General features: G+C 38.4%; 1 pseudogene; it reads left to right on the top strand.

The window, feature by feature from the left end:
• Window positions 1-14,115: 14,115 nt before the first annotated feature.
• LOC114612506 lies at window positions 14,116-15,538 on the top strand (annotated as a pseudogene).
• Window positions 15,539-16,935: the final 1,397 nt, after the last annotated feature.

Here is a 16,935-nt window from a genome sequence, read left to right on the forward strand (position 1 = left end):
ATATACTGCCTCCCTCACTATTATGGACACCTCTCTTGAATAGTCAAGATAAACCCTTTATTTTGTAAGTTATTTTGGGTCATGGTGTTTTATTTCAGTAACACAAAAGAAAAAATACGTAAACCCAATAAAACCTACTTTTTCAACAAGTAGGACATTGGTGCCATCACTAATCTGCCATGAGTTCCCATTCTGTGGAGACTGTGTGTGTGTATGTATTTGTATGTGGATGTGTGTTGCATCTTCCCAAGAAAATACAGACATTCAACAGGGCTACATGTAAATGAAGGAACATAACTCATCCATTAAAAAATGGTGAGATAATTTAAATAAGTAAAACAATTCTTCAAAATTAATACCTGAGATAGTTCCCCAGAACTCATATTTTAAAAGCCTGGTGAGATAATGCATCCAAGTTAATACCAGATCTGGTTGAGATAGAAATGGAAGAATTCTTGGGGCTTGCAATCCAGACAATCTGATCTAATTCATGAACCTCATACAAGTGAGAGATACTGTCTCAAAACTAAAAGGTTGGTGGTACCTAAGGAATGACAGCAGTGGTTGTCTTATAGTATCCACATGCAAGCATACAAAAATAAATACTACCTCCCCAATACAAGTATACCTACACTGACAAGAAAGTACATATACATACACAAATCAAAGAAAAGAGAAGACACGAAAGTTATAGAAAATGGGCATAACTAAAAAATATGTTAAGGGAAATAAACTAGTCTAGAAAGACAAATATAACATCTCTCATTTATAGAACCTAAGATGAAAGGTGGGATGACATTAGAAATAGTGTTCCAAAAAGGATGATTTTAAGTATTAAATGATTTCTCTATAATTATTTCAATAGTGGTAAGGGACTTAGTAGGGGACATGGTGAGGTTTTGGAGATAGAATAAAGTGATATAAAAGGAGGAAGATGAATAATATAACAGGAAGAATTAAAGGGGTGATGAATCTGAGAACATGAAAGAAGAGGAAATATAGGGAAGAATAACTCACACCAATGTCATTTTGAGAAGGTCATATAGAAATTTACTACTATAGAAATCTCTGAAATAAATACATACAAAAACCTATGAAACCCCCATTTGGAATTCTACTACTATAGAATCTTCAATAAAGTACATATACATATACATATACATATACATATACATATACATATACATATACATATACATATACATGTGTGTGTGTGTGTGTGTGTGTGTGTGTGTAGAGAGATAGAGATAGATAGATAGATAGATAGATAGATAGATAGATAGATAGATAGATAGGGTTAATAGAGTTACCCTACAATCAAGATAGCAATACTCCAACTAGACATCCCATGTTAGTAAATGAAATACCTTGTACCAGGAATGGGTACTTTTGGAAACAGTGGCCAATGGAGTTCCATAAACTTCCAAATGCTACAGAACTTTGTCATGACTCTTGGTTACCCTCAAGAAATTGACTGTAAGATCATATCACTGAAGATACCACATGTCATGGAAACTGGTACTGACTTGGATGTCTCATTTTAGCGGGATACATTTTGTAGGTATTAAAGGCTCTATGCATGCCATCAGAGTGAAAGTAGTCATCCATTTTACTAGATGAAAACTCTCTGAGGTACAGTAATAACTGGCCTCACAAGATCCCTATCTTATAGATGCTATATTAGCACAAATGTTATAGAGAGTAACCAAACATTTTCTGATTGGAATAAAGGCTCACTCCACAAGATGGAACTTATACCTGCCACCTTAATTGGAGCCCCAAACTTGTGGCTTGATAGGTAATAGGTTCTAGAGGAGAACCTAAGATTATTATTTTTAAAATGAATATATTATAGTCTAAGTGATTTATTGTTATATCTAGAAATAGATTCATTAGAGTCTCTCAACCCCCATCAGAGAAACCTTTTATTTCAGTATATTACCTTTAACAAAGACCTACAACTGGCCAAAGTACAGAGAAAAAGAGACTGAAGAGTGCTTAGCTCTAAGTGGACATCTATATCACACCTTTCCTGGCAAAGTTAAGAGATTACCATGAATGATGGGGCAGTAAAGCCAGAAACAGTGGATAACTACCAGGAAACCATGTTTCCTGGGCAAAATTGGACACTTGTTTGAATTCATAGCATTTGTGACAACATGCAAAGATGAGAGCAAATACAAGCTAAATAAAATTTCAATATGGAAGAAGGAAGTATGCAGGAAGTTCCAGACCATCCTGAGGAACTACTGGCAATTGATTGGTGCTGGAAAAAAAAGAGGATCACTTTTCTTCATGAATATGACTCTTAGTATGTCAACAATGCTCCAAGATAGGCCCAAACTAAAGACTGTCAGGAGTATATGGGCAGGACAAATTAGACTACATGTTTGTTTTTTTTTTGCTTTTTTTAAATACTTAAAGCTGCATCAGTAAGGAGATGAGATGGATCTGAGAGGATTTGAGGGGAGAATGAATATGATTAAAAATATTGTATGAAATTCTCATAGAATTAATAAAATATTATTATAAAAATACATTTATATATGAATATACTATATCTATTCAGTATGTTTATATTCAATCTATTGTATTTTATACACAAAAATATTATTTTTCGAGTCACTGATGTTCATGATGTATCACTTTTCCATGATCAGTGCTGTGGACATACAAATATTGTGATGTGAGCTTATTCCAAACTACCTTCCATCACCTATTTCTTTGCTTATAAAGTACCAGGCATTGTTTAGGAAGAGACTGATTGTCACAAAAATATGCACATTTTGGTTAAAAGAAATTAAGTAAGTAATCTCTTATTACAAAGAGTATTTTCTCAAATGGGACTATTTTGCCTTTTTTCTGATGAACACCTTCCTACATAATATCTAGATCACTGGCTAAGACACACACACACATACACACACACACACACACACACACACACTTATCATTTTCACAATATGACTAAAACATTTGAAAATTTTTCTTAAAGGTCAAATCTGAACTATTTTTAAGTAATGAAATTCAAACATTAAAAGTGTTTTCAAAACAGCAATATATGCCAGTTCTATAATCTTAGCCATTTGAAGGGCTGAAGGGGGAGGTTAAGAATACCAAAGCTATCCTTAGCTAAAGACCAGGCTTGGTAACTTAGTGAGACCCTGCCTCAAAACAGATGCAAACAAGTTTGATGGCAACATAATTCACTGTTAGATGTTTCAATTACAGTTTTGCTTATTAACTAAGAAATTGAAATTAAAACTAAGACTAGTAATACTTGAATGCAATAATATAATAAGACTAGAAAAACAGCAGTTGAGACATACAGCAGAAACAATATTTATAATTATAAGTTAAAATGTGGTATACATGTATGAAATTCTCAAATAATAAGATACACTAAAAGATAATTATCACTGTTGATATTAATGATATTCTCATGTGAAAAGATTAAAAGAAATTAAAATGAAATGGTAATTGTAGTTAATTAAGAAATCTTACAGAGACTGATCCAACAATCACAGGACCTACATGAGTTGGCACTAGGTTCTCTGGGTATATATTATAACTCTTAGCTTGATATTTTTATGGGATTCATGACTATGAGAATGAATGGACTTTGTGCCTTCTCTTGAGACTCTTTTCCTTCTGTTGGGTTGCATTGTCCAGCCTCAATATGATGAATTTTGCTTTATCCTACTCTATTTTGTATTGTCATGTTTGGTTGTCTCTTGGAAGCCCATTCTTTATTAGTGAGAGTCAGAAAGGGAGTGGATCTGGAGGGGAGAATAATCGGGGAGGAACTGGGAGAGAATTGAAGGAAGGAAAACTATAATCAGGATATATTGTATGAGAAAAAAAGATCTATTTTCAATAAAAGGAAAAATAAAATAATAAAAAATAGAGAGGATATTGTAATATATCAGACAAGAGAGCAGTATGAAGACTGTATCAGAGAAGGGAAGGAAACACTTACAGGTAGATCTAATAGACCAGAGGAGAGCATTTGGGGTGTTCAGGGCTTGCTATATTGGGAGAACTGGGTACTGATGATGCCAAGAAACTTTGGTTTCTGTTGCTTATGTTCTTGCGCTTGCCTTTCGCCATCTGGTTAACTCTAGTGTTACCTGCCCTCACTGTGTAAGACTGGAGTCTGTATTTCCAGTTATCTTGCTTGTTGCAGAGCTCCTCAGAGTCCAGATGTCTCTTTGGTCTTATGCTCCTAATCTCCTGTGTGGAAGAACTCCTGGGACTCAGGCCACCTCTTGGATCTGGAAATCCTTCTGCTCTGAGTGCAGTGGCTCCTCGGCTGCTCTGAGTGCAGTGGCTCTTCGGCTGCTCTGAGTGCAGTGGCTCCTCGATGACTCAGGATTCAGTATCTCCACAGGACAGGGGCAGACCGACTCTGTGTCTGCTCCAGCCCAAAGGACCAGGCAGGGGCGGAAGGGAAGTGGAATTCCAGAGGGGCGGGGTTTGGGTAGCTGCTGTGTCCCAAATGTCCCTGGCTCCCAGAGGTATCTCTGGGGCTTAGGGAGTGAGATGGAGTTCTTACCGGCTGCTCTGAGTGCAGTGTCTCTTCTAGGATGACTCAGAATTCAGTATCTCCACAGGACAGGAGCAGACCGATTCTGTGTCTGCCCCAGCTCAAAGGACCAGGCAGGGGCAGAAGGGGAGGAGAGCATTTGGAAACAGAGTGTATTGCTTAGATTTTCTTGTCAGCTTGACACAAATCAGAGTAACTAATGAAGAAAGAATCTCTTTCAGTAATTGTCTAGTTCAGATTGGCCTGTTAGCATCTCTTGATTGCTAATCGATGTAGGAATACTCAGCCACCTATGGACAGTATCAAAACTGGATAGATGTGCCTGAGCTTTATAAGAAAACTAGCTGAATACATGAATGTGTAGTACATGAGCAAGGTTGGATAATGGAAAGGGAAGGGAGATATTATGTTATTATATATGATCTTGAAAATAATAAAGAAGACCCAACCAGTATACTATCTTGATCCATGGTTTCTGTTTCAACCTCATGCTTTGAGTTCTGCCATGACAGCCCTCAACGATGGACTGTCATCTGAAGTACACACTAAAAAGAAAAATCCTTTCGATCCCCAGCTTGCTTTTGATCATGTATTTTTATCATTGCAAAAGAAAGAAAACTATAACAGAAACTCATACCAGAACAGTGGAATGTTACTGTGATAAATCCAATCCTGTTGTAGAGGAAGACTGTAGAAGATTTTAGAGTTTTGGACAGGAAGATCTACTGAGTGCTCAGAGATTAATAAGATGTTCTAATAGGAACTTAGAAAATGTGAATGATGAGAGGAATGTAAACCACGGAGGCTTGTCATGTAAAGTTTGAGAAGAAAACAATGACTTAATTGAGAACTGGAAGAGGGGTCATTTATGTGATTTTTTCAGGAGTCTGTGAATAAAGTTATGTGGGGCTGAAAAGTTGGTTGTAATTGGTAAGAGATCAGTATCATTAAGGTATAAACTCATGTGCTTCACTGAAACCATGACTGCATATTTTCTCAGTGTTATACAAGGATGGACAAGGCTTTACATTGAGCTGAAAGCAAAACGTTGCATTTGTGTGAGCCTACCACACTGTACTGATTTTTAAGGCATGGAAGGCTCGTGGAAGGGCAGCAGAGATCCCAGGATATTGGAGTAGTCAGGACAAAGAGATGCCTGCCAAGGACAGCAGCAGGTGGGGATTAGGGGTGTCTTGAGCCTATGAGGAGACAAGCTGTGTGTGTGCTGCAAGTAGAACTAGAGAAGGAAAATGGCCCAAGTTTTCAAAAGCCCAGAAGATGAGGGAATCACAGATGGCCCGTGTTGGGCTACACAACTTTGGTTGTGCTTTAATCTGACTTTTCTCTATGGCCTGATTCTTCCCTTTGGGGATAAGATATATTAATATGGTCTTTTTATTTCACAGAAGCCTACAAATAAGAGGTTTGGGAGTTTGAAGCATTTGGGATTTTTAGAGACTGTGGCTAAAGGTGTGCTATCTTTTGTATTATGCCACTAACAGGAACTCTTGGGATGAATAAAAAGGGAGTGGCTACAATTTAAAAGAAAAGCATTTGTGACAATTAAGTTGACAAGGAGTAGTTTGTTCTGCCTTGGTTTTTATTTGTCAACTTGCCACAATCAAGAGTCACCAGCGAAGAGGGAAATCGTGAGGGATTTCTTTGATCCAACTGGTCAGGTCTGTGAACACACTCCTCACAGACTGTTTTGTCTAATGAGTGCTGTAGAAGGGCTCAGACCGCTGTGAGAAACATCATCCCTATGCAGGTGGGTCTGAGCTGCAGGGAAAGTTAGCAGAGAACAAGTGAACAACCAGGCCAGGAAACAGTGCTCCTCCGTAGGATTTGCTTCTGTTCCTGCTTGAGTTTCTACCCTTCCTTCCTTCCTTTGTGATAGACTGTGTACATGGCGTATATGCTCAAACCAGACCTTTCCTCTCCTAAATTGTTTGTGGTCATGATTTTTACCACAGCAACAGAAAGCAAGCTAGAACAGGGGACAAATTAGAGGGAAGAAAATTATCAAACCCATTATTGTTTAGACTTAGTTAAAAATCAAATAAAAATACAAATTTAAAAATTAAAACCAGGGATGGAGAGATGACTCAGCGTTTAAGAAAACGTATTGCTCCTTCAGAAGACCCAGCCAGGTTCTGTCCCCAACACTTGTATTGGATGGTCTGTACTCAGAAATTCTAACTCCAGGAATCTGATGGCCAGTTCTGCTGTTTACTGGTATATGTCCGTGTAGGATTTACACTCACACTGGCACACACATAAATAGAAATAAAAACTTAAAAGTAACTTTTAAAATAAATTTAATAACAGAACGTCTTCTGTCTGTCCTCTCACTCATGTTCATTCCTCAGCCTAAACTAATTACTGTCTCTGTGCCATTATTCATGTGGTAACGATTATGTATTAGTCCAATATTGCAGCTAAACCTTTGGTTTAGAATATATATACTCTAATAATATATATTCTAATAATGGGTTTGATATCTGCTTTTCCAGGGTGCTTTCTTCTTTCAGCATAATGCTTTGAAGAGTTACCATAAGTAACTCTTTTTGCCCTGGTGGTCCATTGATTATCGTAGCTTTACAATACTCCTACATATGATTTTTCCATAGCACAGATAACGGGGGATATAAGTTTCTGTTGTTGTTGTTCATAGTATTCTTTTTCAAACAATGGATTTGAACATTCTTATACGAATTCCTTCATGCACCTGTGCCCCATTATCTCTAGCGTACCTATCTGGAGACTGCTAAATTAAATGTATACATTGTTATATTTGTTAGGCAGTAACCACTTTTTTTGAAAGGATTTTTTAAAATTCATTTACAATTTCAGTAACACTGCGCAAAATGCCCTTGGTTGTATGTACCTTGGGCTTCCAACTTCACTGTAAAGTGTGACATGCCAATTTATTGATTGTTAATGAAGTTTCCAGTGTGCGGCTTGTTTCTAATGGTCTGTGAAATGCCCCTCTCATGACCTTTTCCTTTTCAGACTAGTGTTTTGTTTTGTTCTGATTTTTTCAATTTTTATTATTTTATTTATTTACATTCCAGGCATTGCCCCCACCTCTTTTCAACCCCCCCCCCACAGTTCCTCATCCCATTTCTCCTCCTCTTTGCCTCCAAAAGGATGCATCCCACCATGCCCACAAGGCCTCCCCCTTCCCTGGGGCCTTAAGTCTCTCATATTTTAAGTTTTACTGCTGATATGAAGAAAATGTCTCCATATTCCTGTGGCAAAGTTACACCAGCTCTGTGAACTGCCCTTCACGCCTCTGTCTATTGGCACTGTTGCTTTCTACAATGACTTCTAATGGACTTTTTAATAATAACAACCCATTTTATCACCAATGCCCTAAACTATTTCAATCTTGTAACTTATAAAAACTCTTTACAACTCTAAAGTAGATAGATACCATTTATTCATCACATAAATTTTCTGCTTAATGTTTGTAATTAAAGATAAAACACCTTTGATAGGCATAGATTGCATGTGTAAAATAGCAAAACAAAATCCATTAATACATAAAAGTAACACATGTTAACAAAAAATAGAAAAATCAATAAAATGAGCAAATGTATATTATTTTCACTCATGAGATTAATAAGAACTTCATCCTTCCCTGCTAATTTTTGAACCTCATCTCACATATTATAGTACATAGCATTGTGCATATGAACTGCACATATACGCATATATGTGCATGTACACATGTATGTATAGATTGCTAAAACTAGACTACTTGTTTGTGGATTAATCCATACCCAAACAAAGCTTTGTAAAAGAATCATTACTTTAAGATGTTCTGACATTGGGGCTGCTTGGCAAAAATCTGACATGGGCCAAGGATTAGGAAATGGGCTGCCTGACAGGAATCTGACATTGGCCAAGGACAAGAAAGTAGGCTTCAGGCAGGAATCTAACATTAGGCTAGAACAAAGGAGTAATTTAAGACAGGAATCTAAATCTTAGGCTAGAACAATGAAGTAGGCTTCAGGAGTGAAAATGACTTTGGGCTAGGACAGGGAAGTGGGCTCAGATATTTTGGTCATCCTGATAAGTCCTTAGAAACAGTGAACATGGGAGTGTTCATGTAATTGGGTTTAATGCCTTTCTTGTTCTTTGACTATTTGTGTTTATTGTCTTGCTTGTTCCTTGACTATTTTCATCTATTATATTGCTAGTCCCTCGACCTAGAATTGACCTTAATACTTGCATGTAATTAAAATAGTATAAAAGCAAAAAGGAGAAGGAAGGATGGGATGGTGGGTTCTAGGGAGGGGAAATGGAGAAAAGGGATGACTTCTGAAATGTAAATAAATAAAATATCCAATAAAAAAAAATATGTCCTGAAACAGGTGTAGAATATGGTACTTTTCTTTTCCATATGAATATTAGATGCACTACATCCTATGAAAATACTGATGAGATTTTTTTATTGGAATATATCTGTGAATTTGTACATAATTTATATTTCTACATTTTTGACATTTTCTATTATATACAATAATTCTTTTCAATTCCTTATTTCTTTAATACATTTAAATAAAGTTTTTGTTTCAATCTCTCCTTAAATTCCTGCACATCTCTTGCTACATTTATTCCTTCTGGTTTACATTTTCATTCCTACAGTAAAATACCAGTCTTTATAATGAGATTTCAAAGTAGTTTTTTCTGATTCTTATACATAAGCATGTGAAATTTTCTAATATTTTTATTCATTAAGTTGTTGTTTCTCTTGGATTACATGTTAGCCCCAAATCCAGAACAAAGTTTCCCTTTCCTTTCAGTAAACATATTTACTTAATCCAACTTCTAAGATTATCTGCAACTGTAATTCAAAATACAGGATCCTTTCCTCTGTCTGGAGTTAATGGGCATATTTTCAATGTTTCTGCTACCTGTGACATTCGGTAGTGTATCAGTTACTTTGGTGTTGCTGCAATAAATAACTCTGGCAAAATATAAGAAAGAAATAGGTTTGTTTTGGCTTATAGTTCTAAAATACATCAGAGTGGGGTAAGTGTAACAACAGACATTGAAAACCTAGAAACAAAAGCAGAAAACAGTGTGATCACCTACATCCTCATACAAGAAGCAAAAGGAAAAAAGAGAAAATGGGGCAAGTCTATAAAACCTCACAGCCTGCCCCAGTGACCTATCTCTCAAAGAAGGTTTCTCATGAAAGTCCCAGACCATTTTCAAGCAGCAGTAGTAACCAAGCATTTAAATACCTGAGCCTGTGAGGGGCACCTCTCATTCAAAGCACCATAAGACAGATTAAGGAAAAGTTTCTCTATTTATACTTTATAAGATGTTTTATTACAAAAGAACAGAATTCTGTGGCTTTTCCCATTTTAATGAAGATTACATTGTGATTGTTTATATTGAACTGTTAATGTAATGAACTGTTTTAACTTCTTAGTTGCATTTCATCTCAACAATGTTGACAATCAACTGTAGCAGGATACTTTCTCTGCTACATTGTATTAGCAGTGGAGCTTGGTGATTAGGTAGTAGAAGAGGAGGTGGAGCTGGGAGAGAAAGAGAGGAAGGGGAGCGGAGAAAAAGAGGAAGGAGAGGGGAGGAGAAGAAGGAGGCTATCAGCCATAGAGAACCACAGATGGATCAAAAGCTGCCCTGGATAGCAACTTCTATCAAAAGGTTAGATATTGGGTAATAACTCTAATTGTATAGGCATCTTGTTGATTGAGCATTTCTAAATATATAAATCCTTTAGATAATCATTCAGTTTTAAGAGTCTCATTTCTACTGGGTACTGCAAGGGTGGTAGATACTGTCTGGGATTCAACTGAGCTTTGTGGATACAGTGTGGGGGATTGGCAGAGCCAATCTAGCTAGCTGGAGCCCCAGTCAGAACCAAGGAGCAGCAGGAACATAGTGGCTGCCCAGGAACAAGCCTGAGCAGGCACCATTTTCTAAATATCACCCATATCAGAATTCAGTTCTATAAATGGTGGATTTCTATTGATAACTAATTGGAATAGAAGTTTTTAACTTCTAAGTTGGCAACAGTAGCCTGGCTTGCCATTGATGGTCCCTTTAGCCATCTGACTCTGGTTAAACTCATCAATGAATAGAACTGGGAAATGGTTTCACTCATTTCATTTTTGGAATAGATTGTAGTGGCAGCAATGCAGGCATCAGTTCATTGAATATTTAGCATAACTTGCCAGTTACTCTAATTTTTCTATAAGGTGTGCATATGACATGAGGACAATCACAAGACAGTTACAAGTACATGTTTAAATAGTGTTTTAACGTACTAAATAAAAGTTTACATTTTAACTTCCTAAATCAGGACTTTTCTGTTATATTTTCCTGATAAATCATGGTTTTTCCCAACTATTCGAAATGATTGGCTTTAAGATAGTTTAGTGGCCTCTTTGTGTGTATGTCATATTGGTCATTTATTTATATATTCTGTCCTTTTTCTTTCTTAGTCATGGACTTTTTATTTCTAGTTAATTTTGGATTTATAATATTGTACTTTTTCAAATTTCTCAATATTGAAACCAAGGTCATGTTTTTCAGCCATTCTCTCCACACTCAGAGTATTGCTGAAACCTATTCAGTAATTTAAATATTGTAGGGTTTTCTTTTTACTTTTCTCTTATAATCATAAAAATTTCATAAATTCCATAATGCTTTCTTTTCAAAATTACACAGAAGTCTGCTAATTGCAGATATGTGATTTTTTTTCCCAGAATTTGAACTATTTTTATAAACACTTTTAGGGATAACATAACACATCAAACGCACTGGCTATGAGTCTGAGGGTATGACAGAGATTCATCTTGTGCCCCCAAGTCCATACCTTGTCCACGGCAGTAACAAAGCTTACAAAGCTTGCAACCAGAAATTTTACCTACTTTTATTTTGCTTTTCACCTCATCTTTTGCTTTCGACAGAAATGGTACTTTATTCTTACAATGACTGATTTATTCTCAAAAAATGTCTGCAGTAGGAAGTTTTCAGATGCTGTGGTCATGGATCTTAAAGATTTCTGCATGCATCCTATTTACAGAGTACATATGAAAATAAAGAGAATTTAAATTTGAAAATATAGCCTTCATGGAAGCAATGACTATGTATCAAAAAGTCTATGAATTATGCCTATTCTTATTGTCCTGCATATATTTTATTATGTGTAGTGTGCATTTTAGACTCTGAAACCTGGTCATTTTTTCCCAGTTCTAGGATATATTATGCATAGATATTAAAATATTACTTAGCCATAAGTATTTCTCATGAGATAAAAAACTAAAATTACTTAGAAATTCATACCTAAGAAGAATCAATACAAACACACAATTGAAAAAATTAGGAATCAAAAATAATTGGAGGACCTCGAGGGATGGCCCAGCAGTTAAAAACACTGACTTCTAGTTCTTTTTATTTTTCTGCTCAGAGATTATTTATTTCCTGCATTTTCATGGGTATAGTTAACTGCCTTCAGTTGGTGTTTTCCTTCTAGCACCTTATGTAGGGATGATTTGTAGATAAATATTGCTTAAAATAAATTTGATTATGCAGCACTTTATTTTCTTCATTTTCAGTAAATGAACGTGTTACTGGGTGCAGTAGTCTAGCCTGGCAACTCTGGTATCTTAGAGTCTGCAGCAAAGTTGTCCAGGCCATTTTGTTTTTATAGTCTCCATTGAGAAGTCAGGTACAGCTCTAATATGCCTGTCTTTTGTGCTTTTTGGTCATTTTTCCTTGCAGCTTTTAATATTCTTTCTTTGTTCTGTACATTTAGAGTCATCATTATCATCATCATCATCATCATTATGTGACAAAGGGAACTTCTTTCCTGCTCCAATCTATTTGGTGTTCTGTATACTACTTATACCTTTGTAGGCATCTCCTACTGTAGGTTAGGAAAATATTCTTGTATGGTTTTCTGGTCCATTCAGTCAGGATTCTTTGCCTTCCTCCATTCCTATTATTCTTAACTTTGGTCTTTTCATACTGTCCCATATTTCCTAGATGCTTTGTGTCTATTGTTCGATAGATTTTAATACTTACTTTTTGTGATATATCCAATTGTTCTATAGTATCTTCAGTATCTGATATTTTTACTTCTATTTGTTATATTCTGTTAGGGAAGCTTGCCTGAGTAGTTCCTGTTTTAGTACCTAAATATTTTCAGTTCCAGAATTCCCTACATTTCTGGGTTGTTGTTGTTGTTGTTGTTGATGATGATGATGTTGTTTTTAAATTGGTTTCATTTCCCTTTCCAGATCTAGAAATGTTTTATTCACTTTCTTACACTGTTAGTTTGTGTTTTCCTGGATTCTGTCAAAGGATTTACTCATTTTATCACACTGTTTTCTTGTGTTCTTTACATCTTTAAGGGATATAATGTGTTATGGGACTCTCTGAGTCTTGTACCTGCTCTATTTTTTTTCTTTATTTCAAGAAAAGTTTTGGTTGCCCTGATGTTTGGTTACCTCATTATATCTTATTCTGTAATGAATTTTTTATCTTTTAGAAGCTTGCTTTTTTTCTAATCAGAGACAGAAAAGGAGTAGATTTGGAAAGGACAGGAGGTTGGTAGGAACTAGAAGGAATAGAGGGAGGAGAAATATAATCCGTATCTATTGTTTGAGTGAAAAATAATCTCTTTTCAACAACAACAACTAAGAAATTGTAAAGGTAAATAATAAATCTGAAGATAGATATACATTCCAGATATTTTTACACAGTGTTATATAATTTTCATAAGGGAGCCAAATTTGTGATAAAAGAAAACTTACAATGAAAATAGACCAGTTGTGAAGGAATTAGACTGTCATTTTACCTGTACTGAGCCATCTGTAAGGTCAAACACAACATTACTTACATTTTAACACTTGTCATAGGAAAAAGGCATCAATAAAAGAATATAAACCAGAAAATATTTTTTAAATTGCAATAGAAATCCTGGATGGAGGATTCTAGAGAATTTTGTAGACAGCCTACATAAATTGAGCAAGTTATCTTCTACAGAAAGCATTTATGTAATTTCTCTAGCACTCTCATTGCATGAATTTTAAAATTCCTATTCTGCTCCATGACATTAATGTAGTAATTCTCAGTAAATATCTGTAGGTTGCAGTAAAAGAACTATAATTACTTTACTTAATGGTAAAGTATTAAGACTATAATACACAAAATTTCATAAACACAAGTAAAAGCTGGATGACAAAGTTATATTAAATTCTCAATCATAAAGATTATTAAAAATAATGTATTGCAATGCATAAATAAATCAAATACAAGTACTGAGTGACTTCATATAAACTGTAAATAGAATGATGGTTATCAAAATCCAGGGAGTAGGGATAAGAGATGAAGATAAATTGATAGGCAGTTATCCAGTATCTAGATATTACAGAGTAGACACAATAATAAAATAAATTTTTATTTCAAGTATCCTTCTAAAATTTATTTTAAAAAGTATTCAGGAGCCCACTTCTGTGCCAGACACTGAACTGGGCACTTGACAAGCATCACTTCTTAATCCTCAGAACATTCCAGGGAGGGTCCCATCTCCTGGGCCATGAGTGAGCTGAAGGACTGCCCATTGCAGTTTCATGACTTCAAGTCTGTGGACCACCTGAAGGTCTGTCCCCGGTACACAGCAGTGCTGGCCCGCTCTGAGGACGATGGCATTGGCATTGAGGAGCTGGACACCCTGCAGCTAGAACTTGAGACCCTGCTGTCCTCTGCAAGCAGGGAACTGCGCGTCCTGGAAGCTGGAACCCAGATCCTTACTGACTGGCAGGATAAGAAAGGTGACCGACGATTCCTGAAGCTAGGTCGAGACCATGAGCTTGGTGCTCCCCCCAAACATGGGAAGCCCAAGAAGCAGAAACTGGAAGGGAAGGCGGGACATGGGCCAGGCCCCGGCCCAGGACGACCCAAGTCCAAAAACGTTCAACCCAAAATCCAGGAATATGAATTTACTGATGACCCAATCGATGTGCCTCGGATTCCCAAGAATGATGCTCCCAACAGGTTCTGGGCCTCTGTGGAGCCCTATTGTGCTGACATCACCAGTGAGGAGGTGTGAACACTAGAGGAGCTCCTGAAGCCCCCAGAAGATGAAGCTGAACATTACAAGATTCCCCCACTAGGGAAACACTACTCCCAGCGTTGGGCCCAGGAGGATCTGCTGGAGGAGCAGAAGGATGGGGCCCGGGCAGCAGCTGTGGCTGACAAGAAGAAAGGCCTCATAGGACCACTGACGGAACTGGACACAAAAGATGTGGATGCCCTGCTGAAGAAGTCTGAGGCCCAGCATGAACAGCCAGAAGACGAGTGTCCCTTTGGTGCCCTGACACAGCGCCTGCTGCAGGCCCTAGTGGAGGAAAATATTATTTCCCCTATGGAGGACTCTCCTATTCCTGACATGTCTGGGAAAGACTCAGGGGCTGATGGGGCAAGCACCTCCCCCCGCAATCAGAACAAGCTTTTCAGTGTGCCACATACCAAGTCCCTGGAGAGCCGCATCAAGGAGGAGCTGATTGCCCAGGGCCTACTGGAGTCCGAGGACCGGCCTGCTGAGGACTCAGAGGACGAGGTCCTTGCTGAGGTGCGCAAACGGCAGGCTGAGCTGAAGGTACTCAGTGCACACAACCCCTCCAAGAAGCATGACCTGCTGAGGTTGGCAAAGGAGGAGGTGAGCCGGCAGGAGCTAAGGCAGCGGGTCCGCATGGCAGACAATGAGGTCATGGATGCCTTCCGCAAGATCATGGCTGCCCGGCAGAAGAAGCGCACCCCTACGAAGAAGGAAAAGGACCAGGCCCAGAAGACCCTGAAGGAGCGGGAGAGCATCCTGAAGCTCCTAGATGGGTAGCCTCACCTGCTGCTAGCCATCTCCCTGGCCTGGCAGAAGTCTACTTCCTTTGAAGCCTTGGCCAGAGGCTGCCTATCAAATGACAACAGTCTCAGGGCTGAAACACTCTCAGGTCATTCAGCTGAGCTTTGCGCAGCCAGTAAGCAAGACCTTCCTGCGCTTGCCTGGATCTCGCATCTGCCTGGTGCCCCAGATGAGTAGGCTTGTTCCTCGTCCCCTTTCACTCTTACCGTCTCCACACCTCTCCCTCAAGGACTTCTTCCTTGAGGTTTTGTAAAGTACAAACTTAAGAATAAAGTGACTGCTGTGTTTTGTTTTTCTTTTTATAAAAAACAAAGTTATAAAAAAGCAAGAAAAAAAGTATTCAGGAAAGAAATGAAGTACAAATGAATACAAAGTAACAAGATTTTTATCTCTAATGATAGAGCAATTCACCTTGGCAGTACATTTAACAGGATCTAACATCACCCAGGACACAAATCTCTGAGCACATCTGTGATGGTGTTTCTTTTTCCTTTTTCCTCTTTTATTCTTCTCTCATATAATACACTCCAATCCCAGTTTCCACTCCCTCCATTCCTCCTCGTTTGTCCTCCCACCTCCATTCTTCCCAAGATCCAATCTTCCCACATTTCCCTTCAAAAAAGAACAGGCCTCTCAGGAGTATCAACCGAACACAGCATATCAAGTTACATTAAGACTAGGCACAAACGCACTTCCGCCCCTGCCTGGTCCTTTGGGCTGGAGCAGACACAGAGTTGGTCTGCTCCTGTCCTGGGGAGAAACTGAATCCTGAATCATCCAGGAGCCACTGCACTCAGAGCAGCTGTTAAGAACTCCATCTCATTCCCTAAGCCCCAGAGATACATCTGGGAGCCAGGGACATTCAGTGCACAGCAGCTACCCAAACCCCTCCCCTCCGGAATTCCACTTCCCTTCCGCCCCTGCCTGGTCCTTTGGGCTGGAGCAGACACAGAGTTGGTCTGCTCCTGTCCTGGGGAGAAACTGAATCCTGAGTCATCCAGGAGCCACTCCACTCAGAGCAGCTGACACAGAATTAGTCTGCTCTGGTTCTGTGGAGATACTGAATTCCGAGTCATCCTAGAAGAGCCACTGCACTCAGAGCAGCCGGAGCCACTGCACTCAGAGCAGCGGACACAGAGTCGGTCTGCTCCTGTCCTGGGGAGAAACTGAATCCTGAGTCATCCAGGAGCCACTGCACTCAGAGCAGCTGAAACTGAACCCTGAGTCATCGAGGACCCACTGCACTCAGAGCAGCCGAGGAGCGACTGCACTCAGAGCAGAAGGATTTCCAGATCCAAGAGGTGGCCTGAGTCCCAGGAGTTCTTCCACACAGGAGATTAGGAGCATAAGACCACAGAGACATCTGGACTCCGAGGAGCTCTGCAATAAGCAAGATAACTGGAAATACAGACTCCAGTCTTACACAGTGAGGGCAGATACCACTAGAGTTAACCAGATGGCGAAAGGCAAGCACAAGAAC

Source organism: Grammomys surdaster, unplaced genomic scaffold, assembly GCF_004785775.1.
Source record: "Grammomys surdaster isolate TR1022 unplaced genomic scaffold, NIH_TR_1.0 126163, whole genome shotgun sequence".
NCBI lineage: Eukaryota > Metazoa > Chordata > Mammalia > Rodentia > Muridae > Grammomys > Grammomys surdaster.